This window comes from Notamacropus eugenii, chromosome 1 (assembly GCF_028372415.1).
Source record: "Notamacropus eugenii isolate mMacEug1 chromosome 1, mMacEug1.pri_v2, whole genome shotgun sequence".
Lineage (NCBI taxonomy): Eukaryota > Metazoa > Chordata > Mammalia > Diprotodontia > Macropodidae > Notamacropus > Notamacropus eugenii.
This window is the reverse complement of record NC_092872.1, coordinates 660,160,818-660,185,503: the sequence shown is the minus strand read 5'-3', so window position 1 is coordinate 660,185,503 and position 24,686 is coordinate 660,160,818. Positions and strand designations below refer to the sequence as shown.

At 37.6% G+C, this 24,686-nt stretch overlaps 1 long non-coding RNA gene across 3 annotated transcripts in view; it reads right to left on the bottom strand.

The window, feature by feature from the left end:
• The window catches only part of LOC140521033 (uncharacterized), a 39,022-nt gene that overhangs the window by 7,987 nt on the left and 6,349 nt on the right, over positions 1-24,686 (bottom strand). For 2 of the 3 annotated variants that reach the window (XR_011972761.1, XR_011972759.1), the window contains exons 2-3: positions 14,583-14,663; positions 765-823 (exon numbers count right to left, since the gene is read on the bottom strand). This is a non-coding gene — a long non-coding RNA (uncharacterized lncRNA). Of the gene's footprint in view, positions 1-764; positions 824-8,113; positions 8,219-14,582; positions 14,664-24,686 lie in introns of all 3 variants that reach the window. The other variant, XR_011972760.1, reaches the window with a different exon arrangement.

The following is a 24,686-nucleotide window of genomic DNA, read 5'->3' as shown; positions in this document are numbered from 1 at the left end:
ATTGAATATGAATATCAGTCTGCTAGAGTCTAAAGAACTCCTTTACTTTTGTGTAGTTCCTGGTATATTCTCATCTATTGATCTTTTATTTTTCTTTGCTATCTAGTTGGATCAATAGGTTTACTTGATATTCATTATTTGTGATAGTCTTTTGTGTAACTAGCATTTGGAAGGAGCCAAGCAGATAGCTGTAAACTTGCAATTCACTTCTGTTTTAAAGGATAGCAACCAGGGAAGCCAGTAGCTCTGTTGCTTTTGAACCTAAAAAAAAAAAAGCATACCCCTAAACCATTAATATTAGGGGGAGGGGCTGATAGATATAATTCTGGTCTAGTACTCCCTCTGAGTGGAGAATAGAGTAGCCAGCCTTGGGCCCATACTCCTTTTTCCCCTCCAGAGAGAAGTCAAAATTTCTCTTGGAGAAGGGGAGGCCAGATTCTGGAGATAGATATCTATATACATCCCCATGAACCACATTTAGGCAACCCATGTGTACTCATACATCTTACCGCGGACACAGCTCCATGTAAAGAATATTAAAGTCTCTAGGAGGGGTTGATCAACAGCAAAACTTCAAAAACTACATGAATATCTCAAGAGTGTGGACAGCCTTGTTTCTCCAGAGTCTACTTTTTCTAGGAGAGGCTGCGTGGTGCCATAGCAACAAAATTATATTAGAAGTCAGGACATTTGGGTTATAGCTTTGACTGTTACTCAGTTGCCATGTAAACTCTAGTAACCTCTCCTTTCTTTAGTTTTCTCACCTGTAAAGCATGAAGAATACTCAGTCACAGAGGGCCATGATGAGGATCAGATGAGGTATCTGAAAAATATTTGAAGAGCATAAGGATAGTACCCCCAAAAAGTACTGAGTGCCTGCTACATATGCAGTGTAAGGTATGATTACATAGTCAGTTATATTCAGACCCTGAGAAGCCTTGCATAAGTTTTAACCTCTGCCTTCTCTCCAAAGTTTCCTTTATGGAAGCAGAAAAATCAGATACGGAATCATCAGATGCCCTGACATCCCAGCCCACTCACCACCCAGCATCTTTCAGAGATGGAGCAGAAGAGCTGCTCAGATATGGCTGTGGCTATGATTTTTAAGAAAAAAAGAAGAGAAAACACAAACTGAGGGTGTTACCATTTCTGAGGTTGTGGTTTGTATGTTGTTCTCCCCAATAACTGTCAATGGCTCTTTTCCAAATATTTTGTTTTATAGTAAATCCATTTCTTAGAAATCCTTTTGATGTAAAAATGTGTTCAGGACTGGAAGTGATACAGTTGTATCTCATCAACACCTAAACACTGGGATGAGATGAGGAACGGGGAATCAGCAGAGCCTTCAGAAAGAATCCTGCTCCTTGGGGTCTGCCACTGAGCTGGCTCCTGGAGAGTTCTCAGGAGGTTCTCAGACGAAGCCAGGAGGCATTTTGGTCCCCAGACAGAATGTGGTCACAGTGGATAGTCTTTGCTTTCTTAGAATTCCTCTTTTCACAGTTTATAAGAAACAGCAATGAACTAGTCATGGATTTTAGTCATGTCTCTGTTACCAACTGGTTGTGTAAAGTGGGACAAATTGCTTCACCTATTAATACCTCAGTTTCTTCATCTGTAAAATGAAGATAATATTTTCCACCTGTTTACTTCACAGAGTTGCTGTAAGGCTCAAATGAGCTTATTGATATAAAATCACTTTGGAGAGTATAAAGTACATTACAAATACCACGAATTCTTAAATGAAAGGTATTCTTTTCAATTTAAAATTGTCCAGGCATTTTTTCTCTTTACTTTAAAATATTTATTATAAGGTTAGGCTCACTGGATGAGAGTAGAGATGGGGAGAGCTATATTTAGAAATAAATGTCATACAAAAACAAAAGGCATCATTTTTTAAAAAAATTGTACAACTATTTTTCAGTGAATTGATCAGTTGTGCTGACTTTCTTTTCCCTCTCCAAAATATACTGTTCATCATATGAGATGAATTTCTGGTAGGGGAAAGAGAAAACATATATGGGATACTATGGTGATGTAAGAAACAGAAGAATATCAGTCATTTTTTTAATTGCCTGCTTGACTGAGCGGATTCTGCCATTAGCCTACTAATCTATTCAAGGATGACCTCAAACCAGTTAACCTCTCAGAGCCTTGGTTTTCTTGTCTATAAAATGAGGGGATTGCACAAGATGACCTCAGAGGTATGGTCCCTCTAGACTCTGGCTACTCTCTATTTGGTTAGTGGCTATTCCTCAAAAGTTCTAACTCTAAAGATCTAGAGCTGGAAATGACGTTAGAATCCAAACCTTAATTTCTTAGTTGAGGAAACTGAGGCCCAGAGGTTGTCATTTGCCCAAGGTTACAAAGGTAGTGTCAGAAGCTGTTAGCAACTTAGTGTAGAGAAGATACCATGTCATTTTCTGGATACCAGACAGCATGAAACAGAGGTTCAGTACATACATCAAAGAGAAAATACCTTGAGAAATGTCGAAGAAAATCAGACTAGGTTAAATGAAATAGAAATGAGCTGGGACTACTTGACAAATGTCAGGAGACATCTCTCAGACATAGAAGATACAGGCATTCAGCACATTTGCCGTCCAAACTTTTAGAAGTGGAATTATTTTGTCTCTATTTTTCTGGTCCTCATAAATTCATTGGCACAAAATGCTAGAGCTAGAAAGGACCTTAGCAATTATCTTGCCTAATTGTCTCATTTCACAGGCGAGGAAACAGAGGCCCAATAGGTGAAGTACTTATCTCAATGTCACACAAAGTTAAGTGCCATGCTGACTTCCAGTCTGATGCTTTCTACGATAAACACTAGTACTAAAAAAATTAGGCTAACACTTAAATGAATGAATAAAAAAAAATTTCTTGAGCCTTACTATGTGTCAATATATGCTGATCACTAGGGATATAACAACAAAAGGAAATACAGTGTCTTCTCAAGGAGGTTACATTCTAATGTGGGAGACTACCTCCACACCCCCTTCCCCTCTCAGAGAGGAGTGGTGGCTGGGGAAGGTCACTTGGGTACTGAAAGCTATGAAGACAGTGATTGGGGCTTTGGTAGATTGACAAAACCTATCCAGAAATAACAGCAGATTTGATGTGATCATAGTTAAGGATTCCAGAGTTGGAGGGAAGGAGGAGAAGGAAAGATGCTTACACACTGTGGCAAGGCGATTGCTGAGGCTGTTAGGGAAGATGGCCAGAAAGCCTGCCTGGGGCTTTCTTAATCTTGTGGTCTGAGAGAGGCAGTAGCCAATCAGGAAAGCTTCCAACCAGGGCAGAAGCTTCTCCAGGGTTTTCAGGCAATTGGGGAGATTGTGGAGAATAGGGCTGGGAGCAAACACTTGATTCGGATCTTTAAAATGGTCGCTCTCATGACTTTCTGTGCTCACTTGTACACTTGGGATATCCCTCCTTCTTCTCTTTGAATCCAGCCATCTTTCTGTACAAAGCCCAAGTCATGCTTCTTCTATAACCTTGCTAATATACACTGATCTCTTTCTCTCTGAATATCTACAGCATTTATTAATTACAGTTATCACTCACAGATCACAGAATGTGTGCTGGTAAAAAAATGAATTATGAAGGACACACTTTTAAGTTTAATCTGCATTATCAACATTTTCTCCATCACTTTATTAAGTCTAGAAAATCAACAAAACAATAAATTAAGCTCTAGTTTGTAGCATTTGGTGATATCTGAGGTATAAATCTTCATACTGAACATTTAACAATCAGCTCTCTTGAGTTGGTTTGAGCTGGCTCCAACACAACCCTGGATGCAACTGAAGGGATCTGATGCAGACTGGCCAGACAGTCCCTTCTCCCAGCCAGAGAGGTGGGTGTGGGAACAGATAGACAGAAACTGCTAGAATAACTGATGAGTCCATGAGTGTGGTTTCAGACATCAAATAAATTTCACTAATCCTGTTTATGTACTCTAAAATAGCTCATATAAAAGGTGGCTGGCATTTGCTTAACCTAGATTGGTACATTTGAAAAAGGCTCCAGGTCACTTCATTTTTTTTTTCTATAAAACAATATGTGACCACTTAGACCTAGCCTGTTAGCTCTGGAGAAGACTGTTTCCCTGTGACTATTATTTTGTACTGCTTCACAGAAACCTCTGAGTCACTGGTGAAGCTAATTAGTAATGTATCCTTGTATATATTTCTTATGAGAATCATTTCAACAGGCAGAAATGAGCAAATGGGTTTTAAGGCATGAAGTAAAGTCTACACAAAGGCATTGCAGTCTAGAACAAGAACAAGAATCTGGAAGCAGCTACTCATTCTATTTGGCTAGAATATAGACTACAAGTTCATGAAGGGAAATAATGTGAAAAGTAGGTCATAGCCAGGTGTGGAGGGTCTTAAATGCAAGGATAAAGAATTTTCATTTTGTCATAGAAATAACTATCCACTGGTGTTTAGTCTCCAGTGTGTAAACAGTCTGTTGAACAAGTGAGAGAGAAAGCACCATGCTGTCTTCACTGGGATAGGCAGCATAGACAGCAGCTGACAAATAAGTGGAGTAGGAGACAGACCCTCCTCTTGAACAGTATTTATTTGTCTTGCACATTGAGAAGGGTATCAGAGGCTTCCATATCTCCAGAGATATCCTTAGGGAGTAAGCAGCCAGTTACTACACTAACTGGTAAATAATATGTCTTCCTGTAGTCTCTCTCTAGGTCTTATTTCACCAACTGCCCTTGCTTTATTCCAAAGTATTGTGCCACTGGGTCACACAACTAATGTCTAAGACTAGATTTGAACTCAGGTCCTCCTGACTCCAAGGCCGGTGCTCTATCCACTGTGCCACCTAGCTGCCCCACATTATTACAGTAAATCTTTTATCAATCTTTGGTTTCTCTAGAAAGAAGACAAACATCAGGTTGATGTAGTCATCATTGCAGCCTACAAACATGGTATGATGAGTGCTTCAAAGCTTTACTTCACTAGGTTTGGCCCCAAACTGGGAACTGAACTATTCTAAGGTCTGAGCTAATTCATTCTGGGTCAGTGAGTAGCCCCAATCATGACACAACTGCATGATGATCTGGCATATGGGCTTAGATGGTAGGTGGTCCTATCATCATTAACATCAACTAAACTCTCTCTCCATGACCTTGCCTCACTCATCTAGAACTCTGAATGGAGTATATCTGTGTGAGGCTCTATAGTGACATTTAAGAGGTGTTGTAGACAGTGTTTCTGTTCCTAGAGTTCTAAAACTGAATGAAAACAGAACCTTAGATACCATCTAGTCCAATGTCTTCATTTTGCCAATGAAGAAACACTGAAGTTTTTCTTCCATCCAGAGACACTTTAATGGGGCCAGTGACACTTCATGGAATAAAAATACTGGATTGATAATTTATTTATGAAATTATGAAATAAGAGCAAACACACCCTATTCTCTGGGCACTCACCAGAAAAGAGCATGATTGGCAAAGGGAAATAAGGCAGCAATCACACTTTAATAACTACAACAGGTATGAAGGCAAACAGCAAAGGAAATACAGAGACAAGTAGTGGAGGCTGTTGTCTTCTTCTGCACAAGTCACTTAGCTAATTGGGGGAGAGGGAAGGAAGAAAAGGTAGAAGGGGAGGAAAAAAAGAGGCAGAGAAATCCTTTCCTCCCCCACCCCCTCAGTTTTCTCCATCAAAGCCCTAGTTCTTTCCCTCTCTCTAACTCCCTGGAGTTTAGCTATTGAAAGCCCCCAGGGGCATAGCTAACTTGTTTGCTCACCTAATCACCCCATTCCCTTCGGATTCCCTTAGGAGATTTATTCCTACCTCATAAAGGTGTGGTCTCAATTTTACTGTGAGTTTAACACTATATTACCAAATTATAATCTCATTATCTGTGATGAAATCCCGTGACTACGTCAGCTGATTTGGGGATTGGAAGTGGTGAACTCTGAGCTGATAAGGAGTTGGATTTAATTATCGTAAAGGTCTTTTTTCTAGCTCTAAAATTTTGTGACTCTATGTAACGTAGAATGCAGGCCAGATCAGTGAAATCTAGAGGAGTCAGGGAAATATCAGGGACTGACACCAACCCAAAAAGAAGGGCTCCTGGAGAAGAAATTGGAGCTTGAAGCATTTAGATAGGCGGACGACAGAGGGGGAAGGATTCCTACTATGGGAAAAAATAAACATGAAAGTAATGAAGATTTCTACAAAAGGTAGCCACATGAAAGGTTCCAACTAAGCCTAGGCTCTAGAATCACTTCAGGAGCAACGATAAAGCAAAGACCACTCGATAAAGAAGGAGATCAACAAGGAGGAGACAGGAGTAAGGAGAAACACCAGTGAGGTAATTCCTTCTTCATAAAAGGACATGGGAGCCACTAGAGATACAATAGTGGATATAATGCTAGACTTGGAGTCAGAGTGATTTGGTTTCAAATACTAGCTGTTGAACTAGAAAGTCACTCACCTTCTTGTATTTTAATTTCCTGTAATATGAGGGAGTCGTACTTCATGGTCTCAAAGGTCCTTTCCACCTCTAAATCTATGATTCTATGGCAAAAGTCTGTTCTTCCATTCCTAAACTCCATCTTCCCCAGTTCATCCTTGGAAGCCAGGGAATTCTAGACCTAAGGCAAATCTGTTGTCTCTGACAATCCTCAGCTCCTTTCTGACCCTTTCATATGCAAATTGACCATTTACGTCTGAAAGGGCAGTTTGCCTACACTCTTACAAATGCAAATGAACTACTTGAAGTCTGACACCCTGCAATCTCATTAAATGGATTGGGGTTCTCAGTTGATCATAGATCCATTAATCAACCCCACCCCCCTTACACATGTATAAATAGGTTTCATAGGGTTAAAACAAATGAATGGATTCTAGATCAAGAATGAATCATTAATGATAGCTGGAAATGATTAAGGATATTATCATGAAGGATGATTGTGGTCTCTTATAAGTGTCCCTTTTGTATCCCTTCAATCAGGATCCCTGGATTGGAAGTAATATGGAGCTGGCCATGGAGGCATTTCTTATGTTCTTTTGCCTTAGAAAAAAGTGGTGTTCCTGTATGACTTCTGAAAGAAACAAAGTAGAGATTTGTCCATGACCTACATTCTCTTTGATAAAAACTATTAAGTATTAATGACCATGAGAGGCAGTGAAGCATAATGGATTGAATCTTGGAATTAGGTTCCCCAAGATGAGGTCCATCCACGTACTGTCTCTGACACTCATCATGTGGCCATGGGCCAGTAATTTAACTTCTCTGGACCTGTTTCTTCATCTTTGAAATGCAGATAATCATATACCTATAGACCTCACCTCCCAGGTATGAAAATCAAATGAGATAAGGTTTATAAAACACTTTGTAAGCTGTAAAGAGCTATATAAATACTAGTTTCTAAGAGAAATTTGAGGTCTTTAAAGGATTTCTAAAACTTCCCTAACTTCACCACTTTCTATACTCATTTCCTTCTGCTTTTTTCTTTTTCTAGGCCGAATTTGTTGTCTATTTATACTAACCCAGATATGCATACTAATGAACTAGTTCCATAGGTTGCCTCTTTAACTTTATGTCAAAATTTGAGCAATAGACATTTCTTCATCCTCATGTACTTTCCCTTCTGGAAATTCAGCCCAAATTACTTTGAGTCTCTATAGATCCTTTATGGAAGCATCTGCAATATACAACCAACATGATGTACTCCACAAACAAGGGGTCTGGAGAACTTTGTCATGCATAGGTGAATCTTTCATCTTAGACTCTATGCTGGATCACAGTGGCAAATACCTTTGGCAAACATTCATCTGCCTTATACTTCCTCTGATATTTGTGATAAGATCATTGAATAAGGTTATCAGTGTTATATCTTTCAAGGAATTTTGATGTATGAATGGAAGACACTGTTAGAAAAGAGCCTTGCTCTATCAAGTGCTTTTTCATAATAAACATATAATCTTTTGAACATCAATATTTTACTGGTGGTATTATAGAGGGCTGTGAGACATGAAACTAAGCTTTCTCCGAAGAAGTGGAAATGAGAAACTTCAAGGAAAGGAGTAAAAGATGTCAATATGGAACATTATGGAACGGATATAGGAAAAGATGGGTGGGTTACCTGGAAAAGGTGAGAGATGACAGGTGGACAGCCTGAGTGTTTCACTGATATCCTTGAAATATCAGGAGAAATTGAGGAATTTCTCCAGGACACTGGGTGCACTCCCTGTACAATACAGCATAATACAAACATTTGTTAAGCATCTGCTATGTGCCAGCAGAAACTGAGCAAATTTATGAGTCAGTAGGGACTGGAGTCACACAGAATGGGAGACATTGATGAGTTATGACTCAGCATCATTAAAGGGAACAGTTAAATGAATGGAGATACCAGATCCATTGGAGTTTCTGAGGAAAAATATTCATTCTTATTACTTTTTATAACTGCTGGAAAAGTAGTTACTAAATTGAAGAATTCAGTGATTTCTTCACGTAAGTCATATTCCAATTCCTCATTGTAACTTAGAGGTGACTTTGAGTTCTTAAAGGTGGTACCAGCAAAATGAAAACTTGAAAATGAGCCCAGTAAAAGACTACACCTGTCATTTGAAGACCAGTCTAGTTAAATACAAAGAGGTTTATTATTCTAAGGCTGAGATGATATGATTTTTTTTTAAGCCACAGCAGCTTATGAAGGGATCTACTAACGTAAAGAGGGGTTATAATCTACATTGGAGGGAAGGAGTCAGGGAGGTTACCTACAGGGATACAATCACATCCTTGAATTGTTGAAGCAAGATATGCCTGTTACTTGGTAAGTCTATCTTTATTTCCATAAATAATCAAGAGATGGCCTTTAGTTTAGAACACGGTCTAATCTTCAGTAGGACCTGTGGTCCACAAACCTTTTGTCTGATTTTCAAGTTCCTGCAATAAATTATAAGCAAAAAACCTATAGAAATGATAAGTAAAACTAAAAGCTGGTTCTTGAAAAGACTAACAAAATTGATAAACCTTTAGCTAATCTGATTTTTAACGAAGAGAATAGAAAATCAAATCAATAAAATAGCAAATAAGCAGGGTTAAATCACAGCAAAACTGGAAGGAATAAAAAGAATAGTCAGAACATATTATATACAGTTATATGCTAACAAAACTGAAGATACAAAAGAAATAAAGGAATACCTTCAAAAATATAAAATCCTCAAGCTATCAGAAGGCCAGACAGAGATCTTAAATAAATCAATATCAGAAAAGAAAATAGATCTAGTTGTAAAGAAACTAACAAAGTGAGAAGGGGAGTGAGGGGAGGAAACTCCTAGTCCTGATGGATTCATAAGAGAATTCTATCAAACTTGTAAGGAACACTTAGTACCTATATACTTCACAAATTCTTCCCAAAAATTGAGAAAGAAAGCACTCTAACAGATTAGCTTTATGAGACAAATATAGTCCTAATACCTGAAACAGGGAAAGATAAAAACACAGAAAGAAAACTATTCCAGTACTGTTAATGAATATTGATTCAAAAATTTTAGACAGATCCTATCAAACATATTACAATGATTTACCCAAAAAATCATTCATTATGACTGAGTGGGATTTATACCAGGGATGCAAGGATAGTTCAACATTAGGGAAACAATCAACATAATTAATAATTAATGCTAAAAATAAAAACATTCCAAACCATATGATCATCTCAATAGATGCAGAAAAAGCCTTTGACAGGATACAACACTTTTTTATGCTAAAAACTCTACAAAGTATATGCATAGAAGGATTTTTTACAATATCATCAAAAGCATCTAAAACCAAAAGCAATATGCAATGAGGACACACGAATCTTTTCTAGTAAATATGGGAATGAAGCAAGGATGTCTACTTTTCACACCATTATTTGATACAGTTTCAAATTCTTCCACCACAATTTGTCTGTGCTTTATCTTTCTGACCCTATCTGCTATTGATCCATAATATTTCATTCAATTTAACAGATAGTTGTGAAATGCCAGCTATATGCAAGGTACTATGTTAAGTGCTAGGGATACAAAATGACAAACTGCATAGTTCTTGTCCTTAAGAAGCTTATGTAACGTAAAAGAAGAGCTAAGGTGCAGAAATAACTGATACAAAGAAGTATTTGAAAAGGGCAAAAGCGGTCCAGACAATGTACTATAATAACTATCGGTATAGTTATTATAATTTTATTTTAATGATGTAATATAGTAATAATCACACTTTGGGGAGGAACTAATTTCATTGATATATAGGTTATATTGATATATAGAACTTCCAGTGAGGAAACTCCTTGCACCAATTTAGATCAGCACCTGTTCTGCAACTAATAACCTTCGAGATTTGTCTGTATAAATGATTTCCCAGGGTCAAAACCTGTTTGTGTCAAAAGCAGGACTTGACCTCAGATCTTCCTCATTCTGAGGCTGACTCTAGACATTACAAATCATTGCCTTTCTCTAGATATAAAATGCTTTATAGTTTGCAAAACACTTTCCTCTTGTAGTGCAGGGTCTGAATGACTTCTTAATTCCTATTTCCACGGAAGGTCTAGTCTCCAATAGACAGCTGATTACTTCTCAGGGTTCTAGGCAAAGTCTAGAGGTGCCTAACAGCATTACTCACAAGTCCCCAACAGTGTGTTCCCCATTCATTATTACTGATATTAATTGGCCACCCAGGGTTAGTCTTTTGTTAGAGGTATTTACTAAAAGAACAATTGGTATAAAACCAATCTCCCCCTCCAAAATTTAGGACATACTCTCCCACAAATTCATACAGAGTACTGGAGAAAGTAGGCTTAGTTCTAGAGAGCACATGTGGCAAATAGGAAATCATCCTGGTTAATGAAGTTCTCCTTTGGTATTACTTTCTTCTGTGTTCTTTATATAGTCCTGAAGCTGGTTTTTTTTTTTTTAAGTGTCTAGTTTGTCCTCAAATTCTAATACTGCCATCAGACACTGCTGCTCCAAGGATATTGCTAGGATATGATGGGAAGTCCAAGTTTTTCAAAGTTCACTAGGTCATCTTCTGATAGAGGGGAGAGGGAAGGAGATAGAGAATACTTTCTCTGCCCAGCCCCTGTCCTTTCCCTACTGTTCTCCCAAAAGTGATTCACTCTCAGGGGCTTGGCAGGCACTGTTCCAAAACTAGTTTTGCCTGCTTTGGAATCATGGTTTCTGAACAGGCTTGCTGTTTTTAGCCAAGGCCCACTGGCCATGACCAACTCTTTTCAGTCACAAGACACTTCCTGTGTCCTCATTTGCTTTCACGCAATACTCACTCCTTCTGATTGATATTAAGAAACTAATTTTTGCCTTTGATTGATTGAGAGAGATGTCTAGGCCTTGTTCACATCTAGTTTATTCTTCTTGATTCAATCCAAAAATCTGGCCCGTCTCACTTCTTGAATACCCTTCTTCTACTCATAAAAGAGGCAGTGCAAGCATCATTATTCCCTTTAATAGATGAGGACACAGAGGCTCAAGAGATATTAAGTAACTTGGTCAAGGTCACTCATCCACAGCTTCCAGTACTGGAAGCTGTATGTCAAAGGACAAAACCCTGACTTTTTGGTTGATATGGATGTCAGGGGAGGCTTCTATTCTACTAGGGTTTCAAGGACCAGGTCTTATTGTCATCTAGGGTTCTTAAGAGAGTCAGAAGGAATAGAAGTTATATAATATTAGTCAAATTGACCTACATGTAATGGAGAATGGAGAGAGTCTAGGGAGCTAGTATAGGCAAAGGCAGAGGGGGCAGCAGATCTTGGACCTATCCATGGCGCTGCATGTGCTTTCCTAGTTGTCCTGCCTTAGCAATGGTTCCAGGAAGCTATAGCATTTGTAGCTTTGAGATGCTCTCTGTGTGTACCTAGCCATGTCACCTACCACCTAGTAGCTAGGAAGTTTGCTTTTGGAGAGGAAGGTGATAATAAAATGTGGCCAAGGGTCAGTGTATGCTGCATCCTGAGAACACTCTGTGTGATTATCTCCAGAGCCCTGTGGATACATCTGTAGCAAGGTCTCTGGACCCTGTCCATTCCTAGGCCAGTCACCTTGAGAGTAACATTTGAAGATGTAACTCATAGGGATTTTTTATGGGGGAGGCAGAATGTTATGGTAAACGGAGGGCTATCCTGGACATTTACTAGACTTGTGACCTTGGATATTTACCTAACATCTCCAAACCTCCTCAGTTTCTTTATCTGTTAAATGGGGATAATAATACTTATAATACCTATCTCATGGGTTTGTTGAGAGAGTTTTATAAATTTTAAAACACTATATAAATGTAGAATGGTAACTTTCTGGCTGGTACTCATTTGACCAAGTTATAAGGTATTGGCCAAGTTGCAAGCAGTATGTTTCCCAGGTCATAAATTTGCTAAGGCAAAGAAGGGAAGGGGAAATGGAGAGGGAGGAAGAGATTTTTAGAAACATCTGAACTATTTTCAAATTTTTAATGAGAGCCTTATTAGGAATCTACTATATAGCAGATACTTTATAAATATTATCTCATTTGATCCTCACAACAACCCAGAGAGTGACTATTATTATCCCTATTTCATAGTTGAGGAAACTGAGGCAGTCCGAAGTTAAGTAACTTACCTAAGGTCATATAGCTAATAAGTGTCTGTGGAAGCCAGATTTTCTTGACTCCAGGGTTAGCAGACTATCCATTACACTATCCTGATACTCCAACATTAATTGGGAACATCTTCCTTTTTCAGGCTTATTCTTTCTGCATTCACTTCTAGGTGAATCCAGGGCCATCTCCGGTCATCCCAATCTATGTCTTGCCACTGGACCCAGAAGGCTCTGGAGGAGAGAATGAGGCTAGTGACTTTGCACAGCCCTGCCTCACTTAAATCCAATTCACTTGAAAGTCACCTTTCTGGTGTCATTGGTCTTATTCCAGAACAAAGAACAAAAAACAACATAAGTGAAAGCAAGTCTTCCCAGCATTGGCTGGAGCTGGAAGGGGATCCAGGGAGTATTGAGATGGACTTTCTCCTGTGGTTGCTAGGTGATGAGAGTTGGGAAAGAAAGCTCATTGTGAGTTGGAGTATTATTTGCAGATGACACAAGGCCAGGGATGAGATAAGAATCACAGTATCTTTCTCTTAGGAGTTATCATTAGAGAAGGGACAGAATTTATTTTTCTTTTCTTGTTTAGAAGGTTTAAAATTTTTCCAGTCTTCAGAAGCTCCTGGCCAAAAGCAGGAAAAGGAGATTTCATAAGCTTTTCAGCAGTGTATCTAGGGTTGGCCTTTGATGATAATATTGTGAGTCAGAAAATTATTCACCTTTTGTGCCTTCATTTTCTGTACTCTCCCTCAGTACTATATGGGGCCACTCCCCAGTACCTGCCCACTCTCTGAGAAGAAAACCTACACTCCGGAACTGCTTAATATCAGAGTTTTGCATAGAAGAAGACTCTAGGCTCAGCATTCAAAAACTGTGATTTGGGGAAAAGTCTGGAGGGTAGTGGTGAAGATGGGGGTTGGGTTCATGGGAGACAGGAAAAAAAAAGTTCAAATTTGGGTGGGGAGAGGCCGGAATTGGATTTTCCCTGCTTCATGATTTTGCTAAGGGCCAGCCCCTTACAAGGTGAGGCTTTCCTGTTCATAAAGAATCAAGAGGTTTCTATGAAATTGATTCTATCAAGCAGCTTGACTTTGTGAAGAAGGGGATGTCAGAGCAGTACAAAAGTACTTTTCCTGTAGAAAACACCAGAAATGGCCTGAAACCCATTGAGCATGAGCCTACAGAAGATATATGATGGGAAGCTAGGTGTTATAGCAGATAAGAGTTAGGCATGGCAAGGCAACAAACATTGAAGTGCTTACTGTGTTACTGGCAAGGTACTAGACATTAGGAATGCAAAAAAAAACCAGTGCTGCACTGACATTCATCCTGATGGTATCAAGAGAAACTGAACAAGGTTTCAATATATTGGATAGGTCTTCATAATGAACTTCCGGGAGGGCATGCTAAAGAAATACATAGGATGCAAAGGGCCATGACTGGAAGAAAAATCCACAGGGATAAGATTGCAAATCTGCTCCTGGAATAGTCATCTTTGTCCTGCTTCCCTCCATGGCCAGTGTAGTTCGATTCAAAAAGTTCAATTCAATTAGCTTTTATTATTCACCTGACACTGGGAATATTAAAAAAAAAAAAAGAAAGAAAGAAAAGGAAAATAGTTCCTAACCTCAAAGAGTTTATGAGAAAGAATGAAAGGTGGAATGGGAAAAATAATTTGTAAACTTCAAGGCCTGATATAAACCTGAGGGTTGTAATGAAAGGTGAACTGTCATAATTATTATTATTATTAATTATAGCTACCATTTATATAGCACTTCAAAGATTTGCAAAGTGCTTTCCACATTACCTCATTTTATCCTCACAAGAACTTAAAATTTTTAAGACACAGGTCCAGCACTATCATCTACATGAAGCCTTTCCTTATTCTTACTCCCCAACCCTCTGTGTCCTCTCTCCCAAACTACTTTGTATTTTACCATCTTGTGTTCATTTTTGTATTTATTCTCTTTATGTTTTACATACGTGCTTGCCACTGGAATGTAGTCGCCTTTTGAGTAAGACTTGTTTCATTCTTTATACTTGTATCCCCAGCTCTTGCAGTACCTGAAACATAATAGGCACTTAATAAATCCTTGTTGATTGACAAAAAAAATAACAAGCAAAAAACAAAGTCCCAGCTCCAAGGAGCTTACATTCTAATGAAGGAAGACACTCACAAAAGGGAGCTACAAAGTGGTAGGTGGGGAAAGGAAAAAATACTTTCTTTAGGGCTGGGTGAAATTCAGAGAATAGGAAACACTAACTAGAGGGGAACTAAGTGTGGTTGGCCAATCCCCCAAATGGAGGCCCCTTCCTCATCACTAGGAGAAGGTTGTCGTGAAGGAGGAATGTTCTAGGGTAAGAAGGTCCTAGGTACTGAGGAAAGTTCCCAGAAGACTGGAATTTGAATCCTTACTACCTGTGTGACCTTGGGCAAGTCATTTAACCTCAGTGAATGCCACTTTCCTCATTTCTAAAATGAGGAGACCAGACTTCATATTTATTGAGATCTTGAGCAATCAGCTCCAGATTTATGATCCTATGGCACAGAAAATAGAGCTTTTCCCCCAGGTAGCTTGGTCAACATGATTTCTGAAAGCATAGCCTTGTCTCCTTCCTTCAGACAGAGCTGCCTTACAAAGACAGGGAAATGACACTTACTTTTTTTCAAATACCCAGTAGGTGAGGTGGCCACACCCACGCCCTAAATTCAAGCTTCACAGAATGAGATGTTTCAACATGCCCTACTGAACAACTTAGTAATTTTCCACTTATTAATTTGCCTTACTTGCTCTGTTCAAACAGGCTAATTGTTTCCCCTAAAAGACTCAGGTGTAGTGAGAGGAGGTCACCTGAGAACTATAAACCACGGTTAGCTACTTCTGGCAAATGCTCATCTCTCCAGTGCCAGTAGACTTTGATTTAATCACTAAAAGGCCTACAGCAAAGGAGAAAATCCAATGAGGAGGCTCCCCCTAGTGGGCTCTGGAAAGATACCATGCAGAAAGAGAAGCCCATCAGGGTCTAGTGAACTGGATGGCTACTGACTTTGTGGGGTCTATTTACGCTGGAACATTCTGAGAGGTTCATAATAGGCACCCAATGCATATCTGTAGAAGAAATGAGGGAATAAAAAAAAAATGACCCAACACTACTCTCCACATGTGATTTTAATCTTGAAATGTGAGATTTTTGATGAAAAAAATTGAAAACTCAGCTTGGAAAGAAAAATAACTGTCAGAGGTGATTTCTTGACTGATATGAAAAGAGAAGTTAGTTTTGAAAACTCTAAATGCTTCCTGTTTTGCAGTATATTAAATTATCTCCTCAGTTTTTTCAAGGCGGATCTTTTGTTTTACTGATGATAAGAAAATCTAACAACAGTTAAGATCAGAAAATACTGTCACCACAAAATGTTGTTGGAATATGAGAGCAGGTTTTTTTTTTTTAATATTCAGCCTATTTGTTCCCCTTTGCAAGAAGGAAGTACAGAATTATTTCATATCTTATTTTTGCTGGGATTGAAATATATTTCACATGTAATTAAAAAATAATAACCAGATTAAAAAAAAGCCTGAGAGGTCACTTAGTCTAACTCATATATTTTACATATGAGGAGCTGAAGACCAGACAGATTCAGAGACTGGCCAAGTAAATGGTAAAAAAAAAAGGAAGTGGTGAAATTGTCATTTAAACCCTATCCTCTCATTCCAGATAGAAATCTGCAGATATTTGAAGGATGAACATTTGAAAGAAAAGTTAGATTTCTTCTACGTAGCTTCTGAGGGAAGAACTAGAACCAATTAGTAGAAGGTGTAAGTAGTTCTTAATATAAAGGAAAACTTTATAATAGTTAGGGCTGTTTAAAAAGAGAAGAGTAAAGGTTTCCATATTACAAGGATTGTAAGCATACCAGCTGACTACTTATTGGAGTTGAAGAAAAGATACATGGATTGGCCACAGCATTGGAATTTACACCTTCAAAGGAATCCTACCATAATAGTTCCATAATAATCATGTTTCTCAAAATATCTCTATTCATTATACTAATAATTCAAGAAAATAGAAAATCAATTCAATTCAGCAAATATTTAGCATCTACTCAGTGTCAGGTATTGTGCTGGTCCTTAGAAATACAATGATAAAAATGAAGCAGTCCCTTTCCTCTGTTGAGTATCTCCAATTTATCATCTATATCTATCTAGCTATATCTATATCTATCTATCTTGTTTGTACATTTATCCTTAAGTTATTTCCCTTATTAGACTATGTGTTTCATGGGAGACTTTATTTTTGTCTTTTTCTATATCCTCAATGCTTAGCAGGGTGACTGACACATAATAGATGTGTAATATATCTTTACTGACTGACTGGTTGAACTAACAAGATCTTGAGAAAAGCTAATATACAATAGAAAAATAACTAGTCTGATTTTAAAAAGATAGTAGAAAATCAAATTGTTGACATAAAAATGAAAAAAGGAAAATTCACATTAACTAGCAGCAACATATTTAAAAGATTATATACTATGACCAGTTTGCATTTAAATTCAAAATACATGTTGGGTTCAATATAAGGAACACTTTAAATCCAATAAACAATGTTAATAACAAAAAGTAATTATACCAATATGCCAGAAAAAGGTTTTTGTCAAAATTTTACACTCATTTCTGTTAAAAAATACTAATAAGCATAGGAATAGATAGAATTTTCCTTACTATACTAAGTAGTATCTATCTAAAAATAAGAGCCAATATTATATATAATGGAGAAGGGCTAAAGAACTTTCCAATAAAATCAAGGTTAAAACAAGGGTGTCCACTATCACCACTATTTTTGATATAATTCTAGAAATGCTGGCTATAGCAATCAGATATGAAAAAGAAACTGAAGGAATAAGCATAGGCAAGAAACAAAACTTTCACATTTTGCAGATGATATATAATCTAGAGAACTCTAAAGAGTAAACTAAAAAGTAATTGAAACAATAACTTCAGTAAAACTGTAAAATTATAAAATCAACTCATAAATCATCAGTATTTTTGTATAATAATAAGTACATGTATGTATGTGTGCATATGTATATATAGTTTATAAAGTGCTTCATATATATCATTTGATCCTCACAGCAACCCTGTGAGGTAGATGCTTTTATTACCTTCATCTTATACATAAAACTGAGGCAGGCAGAGGTTAAATGACTTGCTTAGGGTTATATATAGCTAGTAAGGGACTGAGATATGGTTTGAACTCTGGTCTTCCTGACTCCAAATTCATCATTCCATATACTGCTTTACCAACCTGCCAGTTGCCACCAAAATCTAGAAAAAAGAGATAGAAAAAGAATTCTACCCAAAATAACTATACAAAGTATAAAATACTTGGGAGCCTACCTACCAAGATATACACTGAAACTATATTCAACTATATTATATATAATTCTACCATAAAGCTCTCTTTATAGAAATAAAGGTAATTGCTCATGTTTAGGTCATGCCAATACAAAGTGCAGTGGAGCATTTGGAGACTAGTTTTTGTGGGTGGAAAAAAATATTTTTTAACACTTGTCTATATAGAGACTAAAAATAAGGAGGCAGCAATTGCTTCTGGAAAATAATGATAATAATAATAGCTAGCATTTATGTATCACTTTATGATTGTAATATGCTATCTTATTCAATCTTTGTAATAGTCCTGTGAGGCAGCTGCTATTATTGTCATTTTATAGATGAGGAAACCAAGGCAGTTAGAGAGTAAGTGATTTGCTCAGGGTCACACAGCTAGGAAATATCCAAGTCAGTTTGAACTCAGGACTTCTTGATTTAGAGTCTAGCACTTTTACCAACTGTTCTGCCATCTCTGCCCATCTCTGGAAAAGGCAATTTATTTTTCCCTTGTCTTGAAGGAAAACAAGAGAAGAAAATCATATAAAGAGGAGAAATGAGAAAGCTCATTGTCAGTGAATGGTCTGGCCTTTTAAATTTTGAATATTTTAGAAGCACCTCCAGATAAAGAGACAGCCTTGAAATCAGGAAGACTTTGGTTCGAATTTTGTCTCTTACACATAATGACTTTGTGTAGTTCTTTGAGGGCCTCCATAACAGGCTACACAGTTTGGGCTTTGCTTTCAGTTTGGCCAGTTGAGCAAGAAAGGGAGATGCTAGGAAATTCAAGTGATGGCAGATTGAGAGATAATAGATGGGAGCAAGGCAGAGAGACCTTGACCAGTATTAAACCATGTCCAGTGCTCTGGGGGGCCACCTTCAACCTCTATGGTTACATAAGACATACCTATGGCTAAGGAAAGGGACAGGTCTAATTGTCTGCACTTTTCCCTTTGTGATGACTCAGTGTAGATGGTAGACTGTAGCTCCCCATTGTATCCTTCCCCAAATATTCAGAGTTGCTCCAGTAGGAGTAAGGCATAGCCAATGAGAGGAGTGATAACATGTCTGGAAAAGACCAGGGACACCTATGTTCCAAGAGGGGTGGAGGCACCCAAGAGAGAATGGCTAACTTTCTTTTTCATCGTATATAACTAACCTTTACAGACACCCTGATACAAATGCATGAGATTACTAATAGTCTATAGTCATTCTTTTCTCTAGTTAGGGCCCTTGAAATTGAAAATCCCCTGATAATGTTAAGAGTTATGCACCATTAAGCATTGTACTGATGATATCATTCATGTATCCAGCCTTTGAAATTATCTAGGGGAAGGTTATGTTGGGAAACTTTTTTCATTTCATGGTTGAGTGCTACAAATTCTGCAACATGATTGAAATCATTATAGAAAAAGCGTGTTATAATCAAACCCAACACTTTCCTCCCTTGCTTACTACTTGTTACCTATTCTCAATTGAACATGGCTGATGTTCATAGGAGAAACAATTTCATACTGGAAGGGATCTTAGAGAGCATCTAGTCCAACCACCCCATTTTATAGATGAGGAAAATGACTTATTTCAAGATAGCTATTTCCCTGGTAGGGAATAAGTAGCAGAGCCAACACTCACATCCAAGTCTTTGGGTCCCTATCTGTTGTTTTTCTCCTTTAGTATGAAATCATTACATAGCAGAAACTTGATAACTTATCTTTATGACTGGGATGAGAAAGTAGAAAGTCAATGACAATGTCTACATATGTAATGTTACATAGCAGTTTCAATACTGAAGGCAGGAGGAAATGTTATATTGTGTAAATGGGAGTCAAGAAAAGCTTATTGCTCTAAAACATAGGGATAAGGACTGTATTTGATATTTCTTTCATGTAAGGAACTTTCAGGTGAGAAAAGTCCATAAGGATCAACAATTTTTCAATAATTTATGGTCTAAGAGAGTTACCTAGAACAGAGATGTTAAATGCATAAGAAGTGATTAAAATGTAATTGGGAAACATTTAACAAAGTAAATGAAAATAGAGTAGAACATAAATAATGATAACATAGAGAATGTTAATATGTGATTTTCTAAGTCACTATGCTGCCATGGGGATACTTATTGTATGGTTTAGTGGCCCCCATTTCCATTTGAGTTTGATACCACTGACTTAGAACATGGAGACAACGGAGACTAATTGACTTGCTTAAGATTACAAACAACCAATATGTGTGAGAGGTGTGACTTGAACCCAAATCTTCCTGATTCTGAAGCTGGCTCTTTATCCACCATGCCATGCTGCCATATGTGTGTGTGTATGCATATATACATACATACACACAGATATGTATGTATGTATATGCATGCAGTGTACATGTCTATTATAGTATGTATGCACATATACATGTGTATACACATATGTGTATGTACACATGTGAATATATACATATAAAACTAAAAGATTAGATGTAGCAAAAATGCCATATTCACAGCGCCTACAACGACCATTAATATCACAGTGCAGTTCTGAACTGCGAAATACAATAGCCTCTCCACATGGAAGACAGAACCAAAACATTTATTCAGACACCAGAAAGCCAAATCCACCATAGTAACAAAAATCTACACACAATAACAATGCAGAGAACAACACCATCCTCAAACTTCCCTCTGCTAGGCCTCCTACAAACCAGCTCTATTAAACAAATCACAAACAAGCTCTTTCACTCATGCTAACCAAGTGCTTGCACCCTTCCTAGCTCTGATGAGACTCTGACCAATTTCCTCTCTGCTCTGCTCTAGCTCCGCCTCTTCCTGTTCCACCCATTCAGCAAACACAGGTTCCAAGTGACTCAGACTCATGTGACTCAGGCTTCCATGTGACCCAGTGAGGTCACATGGGCCTATTAATGAATGGGAAAGATCTCTTCATTTAAATTACCATTACACCAGACTATTTAATGACAGTAAACATTTATTAAATGTCTGCTGTGTTAGATAGAATGGTGAAAAATATGCAGATAAATAATAAAGTCTTATTCAAGCTTCTCATGGAGTTTGAAATTTAGTACAGAAGATAAGATACATGCACAAATGAAATTAATAATGGCAATAAGAGTGATCGGTACATGATTAAGGGATTAAGGAACAGGAAGAAATATTACTTAGGCAAGCACTAGGAACTAAGCCTAATGCTTAGCCTCAATATTAAAAAGACATTCAGTTTAGAAATAAAATACTTTATTTGACTGACACAATTTAAGCTCTCTGAGAGAAGTTCCTAGCTTTTGACTTTGCAAACAAAGCTAATGAATCACATGCCCACAATGGAATATCAGACAACTATGCTCTACTTTGCCCTAAAGTAACATGGTTTGCTAGCATAGCACAGTGAATAGAGCACTGAGGTTGGAAACAGGAAGACTCATCCTTCATGAGTTCAATCTGGTCTCACACACTTACTAGATGGGCAAGTCACTTCACCCTGTTTGCCTCAGTTTCTTCATCTCTAAAATGAGCTGCAGAAGGAAATGGCAAAACACTTCTGTAACTTTGCCAAGAAAACCCCAAATGAGGTCATGAAGAGTCAGACACAACTGAAATGAGTGAACAACAACTGGATATGCAGTGCTATTTAACAATAGGTGCTTTCCTATTTGCTAGTGGGAAATCCCATATTATACATAATAGACATGAATTACTTCAAACAGGTAATTGTCTATAACTTGGTAAAATTCCATTTTTATTTAGCGAATTTGAGTTTCTATAGATGTGAGACTAAATATGCAGTACGTTTAAATGTAAACCTCTTCTGCCTTCTCTTCTGCCTCTTCCTCTATTTAAAAACTGATTTTAAACCAACTAGAATTTATCACCTATAGTTAGGTTATAATTATCATAGCAACATTCCTTCCTTGTTCTCTTTTTGGATAACACTGCAAAAAGGTACATGACTGGGGGAAAGTAAGCCAATTAATGGGCTAATAAAGTCAAAAAATGACAGAGTAATATATTAGACAATTGGGATTTCATTGCAGTAAATTTGACAAACATCTCAGATTAGTTACTAGAAATTAAAATTATACAGTTAGCTTGGACTTTTGATAGATACTTTGACCAATGTGTACATTTGATAAACTTTATTGTAATCAGAGTCAAATAATATTACACACAGAAAACAACAACATAACTGTAATACTAACGCTGTCATTTGGTGGTGCCATTTAAAACAAACAGAATAGAAACCATCCTGGAAAGTTTAAAAATGTTTTCTTCAAAGAGCTTGAATATTTACTTTTGTATTTTTATTCCAGAATTTTCTGAAGAGAAAACAAAAAAATGAGCATTTCCACATATGAAACAAAACACCAAAAAAGGATTGTATATGAAACGGAATCTATCACATACCATTTTGATTTTTTAAAAGACGGGGATGAGCTAGGTGGCCTGGAGTCAGGAAGACTGATTTTCCTGAGTTCAAATATAGCCTTAAACACCCTGGGCAAGTCACTTGACCTTATTTGTTCTGTTTTCTCATCTTTAAATGAGCTGGAGAAGGAGATGGCAAACCACTCCTGTGTCTTTGCTAAGAAAATCCCAAAATGGGGTCACAAATAGTTGGACATGACTGAAAAAATAACTGAAGTACAACAATGATAAATTCAAAACATTAGTTTCAAAGTTTTTCTGCTGGTTTGTTTCTTTTTGTTTTCTTCTGTGCAATTAAAAACATTTTTCAGTGGTCCTCTTTCTGGGGGAATGCACCTTACCCTTTCTCTAAATTCTTCCTTCTTCCTCTGCCCCCATTCTCCTTATTTCCCTGTTGAGCTGGATATATTTCTACCCCAAATTTTCTGTGCGTCCAACCCTTCTTTGCCTATTCTCTTTTGTTTTGTTTTGGGATTTTTTTCGCTAGTATTTATATAGTGCTTTAAAGCTTGCAAGGAACTTTACAAATATCTCAGTAATTCTAGGAAGTAGGTTCTATTATTACCCCCGTTTTATAGATAAGGAAACTGAAGGAAACAAGTGAGGTTTGTTAAATGCTTGTTCCTTCTACCCCTTCTTCAATATATGTATACTCACACTCAATGATAAGAAATATTAAGTTCCACCTCCTTCATCCTCCTTTCCATATTAGTGTATTGTTTTTAACTTCCATTTTACTTTCCCTCTTAAGATCCTCAGAACTGAATCAATTCACCTCCATTTGTGCCTTAATATTTCACTCAGTAGTCGATAATCATTTATTAGGCAACTACAATGTGCCAGACAGCTGGGGAATGAAGACAAAAAATTAAATAATTCCTACTCTTTCATTTATACATACATACATACATACATACATACATATGTATGTATATATGCACAAACATATGCTAACCTCCAATCTTGCATCTAAAACTGCCTTTCATAATTTCAAAGTGGATGTCAAGTAGACATCTTATAGTTAATATGTGTAAAATGGAACTCATCATTCCCCCTAAATATCCCCTCCCTTACCTTCCCCATTTGCTGTAGAGGGCAACACCATCCTCCTGGTCCCTCAGTCTCCCAATCTAGATAACATCTTGGATTCCTCACTATATTTTACTACCCTCTCTTGTATCCAATCTACTGTCAAGTCCTTTGCAATATCTCTCAAATATTCCCCTTCTCTCTTGACAGTGCCACTCTAGTATAAGCTCTCATCACTTCAGACCTGGATTATTGCAATAGCCTGCTGGTGGGTCTGCCTGCCTCATTTCTCTCCTCACTCTAATACATCCTCCTTTCAACCAATAAGTGATTTTCCTAGAGTGAAGGTCCAATCATGCCACCTCCTATTCAAGAAACTCTAGTGGCTTCCTATTGCCTCCAGGATCAAGTACAACATGTGTTGGCATTCAAAAACCTTCATAATCTAGTCCTCCCATACCTTCCCAGTCTTCTTACATTTTACTACCCAACACATACTCTTTGATCTAATGATGCTGTCTTTCTTGGTTGTTCCATGAGCAAGAAACTCCATCTCTTGACTGGGCATTTGTTTTGGGCTCTCCTTCATGTCTGGAGTGCTCTCCTTCCTCCTATGCTCTACTGCCCTCTCTAACTTCCTCTAAATTCTAATTAAAATCCTACCTTCTAAAGAAACCTTTCACAACCCCTCTTAATTCCATTATGTTCCCTTTGTTAATTATATACTATTTCCTGTATGTAGCTTGCTTTACATATATTTGTTTGCATGTTGTCTCTCCCATTGGAGTATAAGCTCCTTGGGACAGGGACTGACTTTGGCCTTTCTTTGTATCCCTAGCACTGGGTACAGTGCCTAATATGTTGTAGGTGCTTAATAAATGCTGATTGATTTATAAGTAATATGTAATCAATAATGCAGATCAAAGATAATACAGTGTAGAAAGGCACTTATAATTGGAGGGCTCAGGAAAGGCTTCATGTAGCAGATGATTGAAGTGAGGGATTCTATGAGGTAGAAGTAGTGCATTCTAGGGATGGGGAGAGCCAGTGTGGAGGCATAGAAGTGGGAAATGGAGTGCTGCATATGGAACAGAGAGGTCAGTTGGAATGGACTATATAGTACAGGAAGATAAGTGATAAATATGAAGCTGGAAAGCTAGTTTGAGGCCAGGTGGTAGAGGACTTTAAAAAGGCTTCAAAGCCAAAGCAGAGGAGTTCATATTTTATCAAAGAATCAAAAGGGAGCCATTG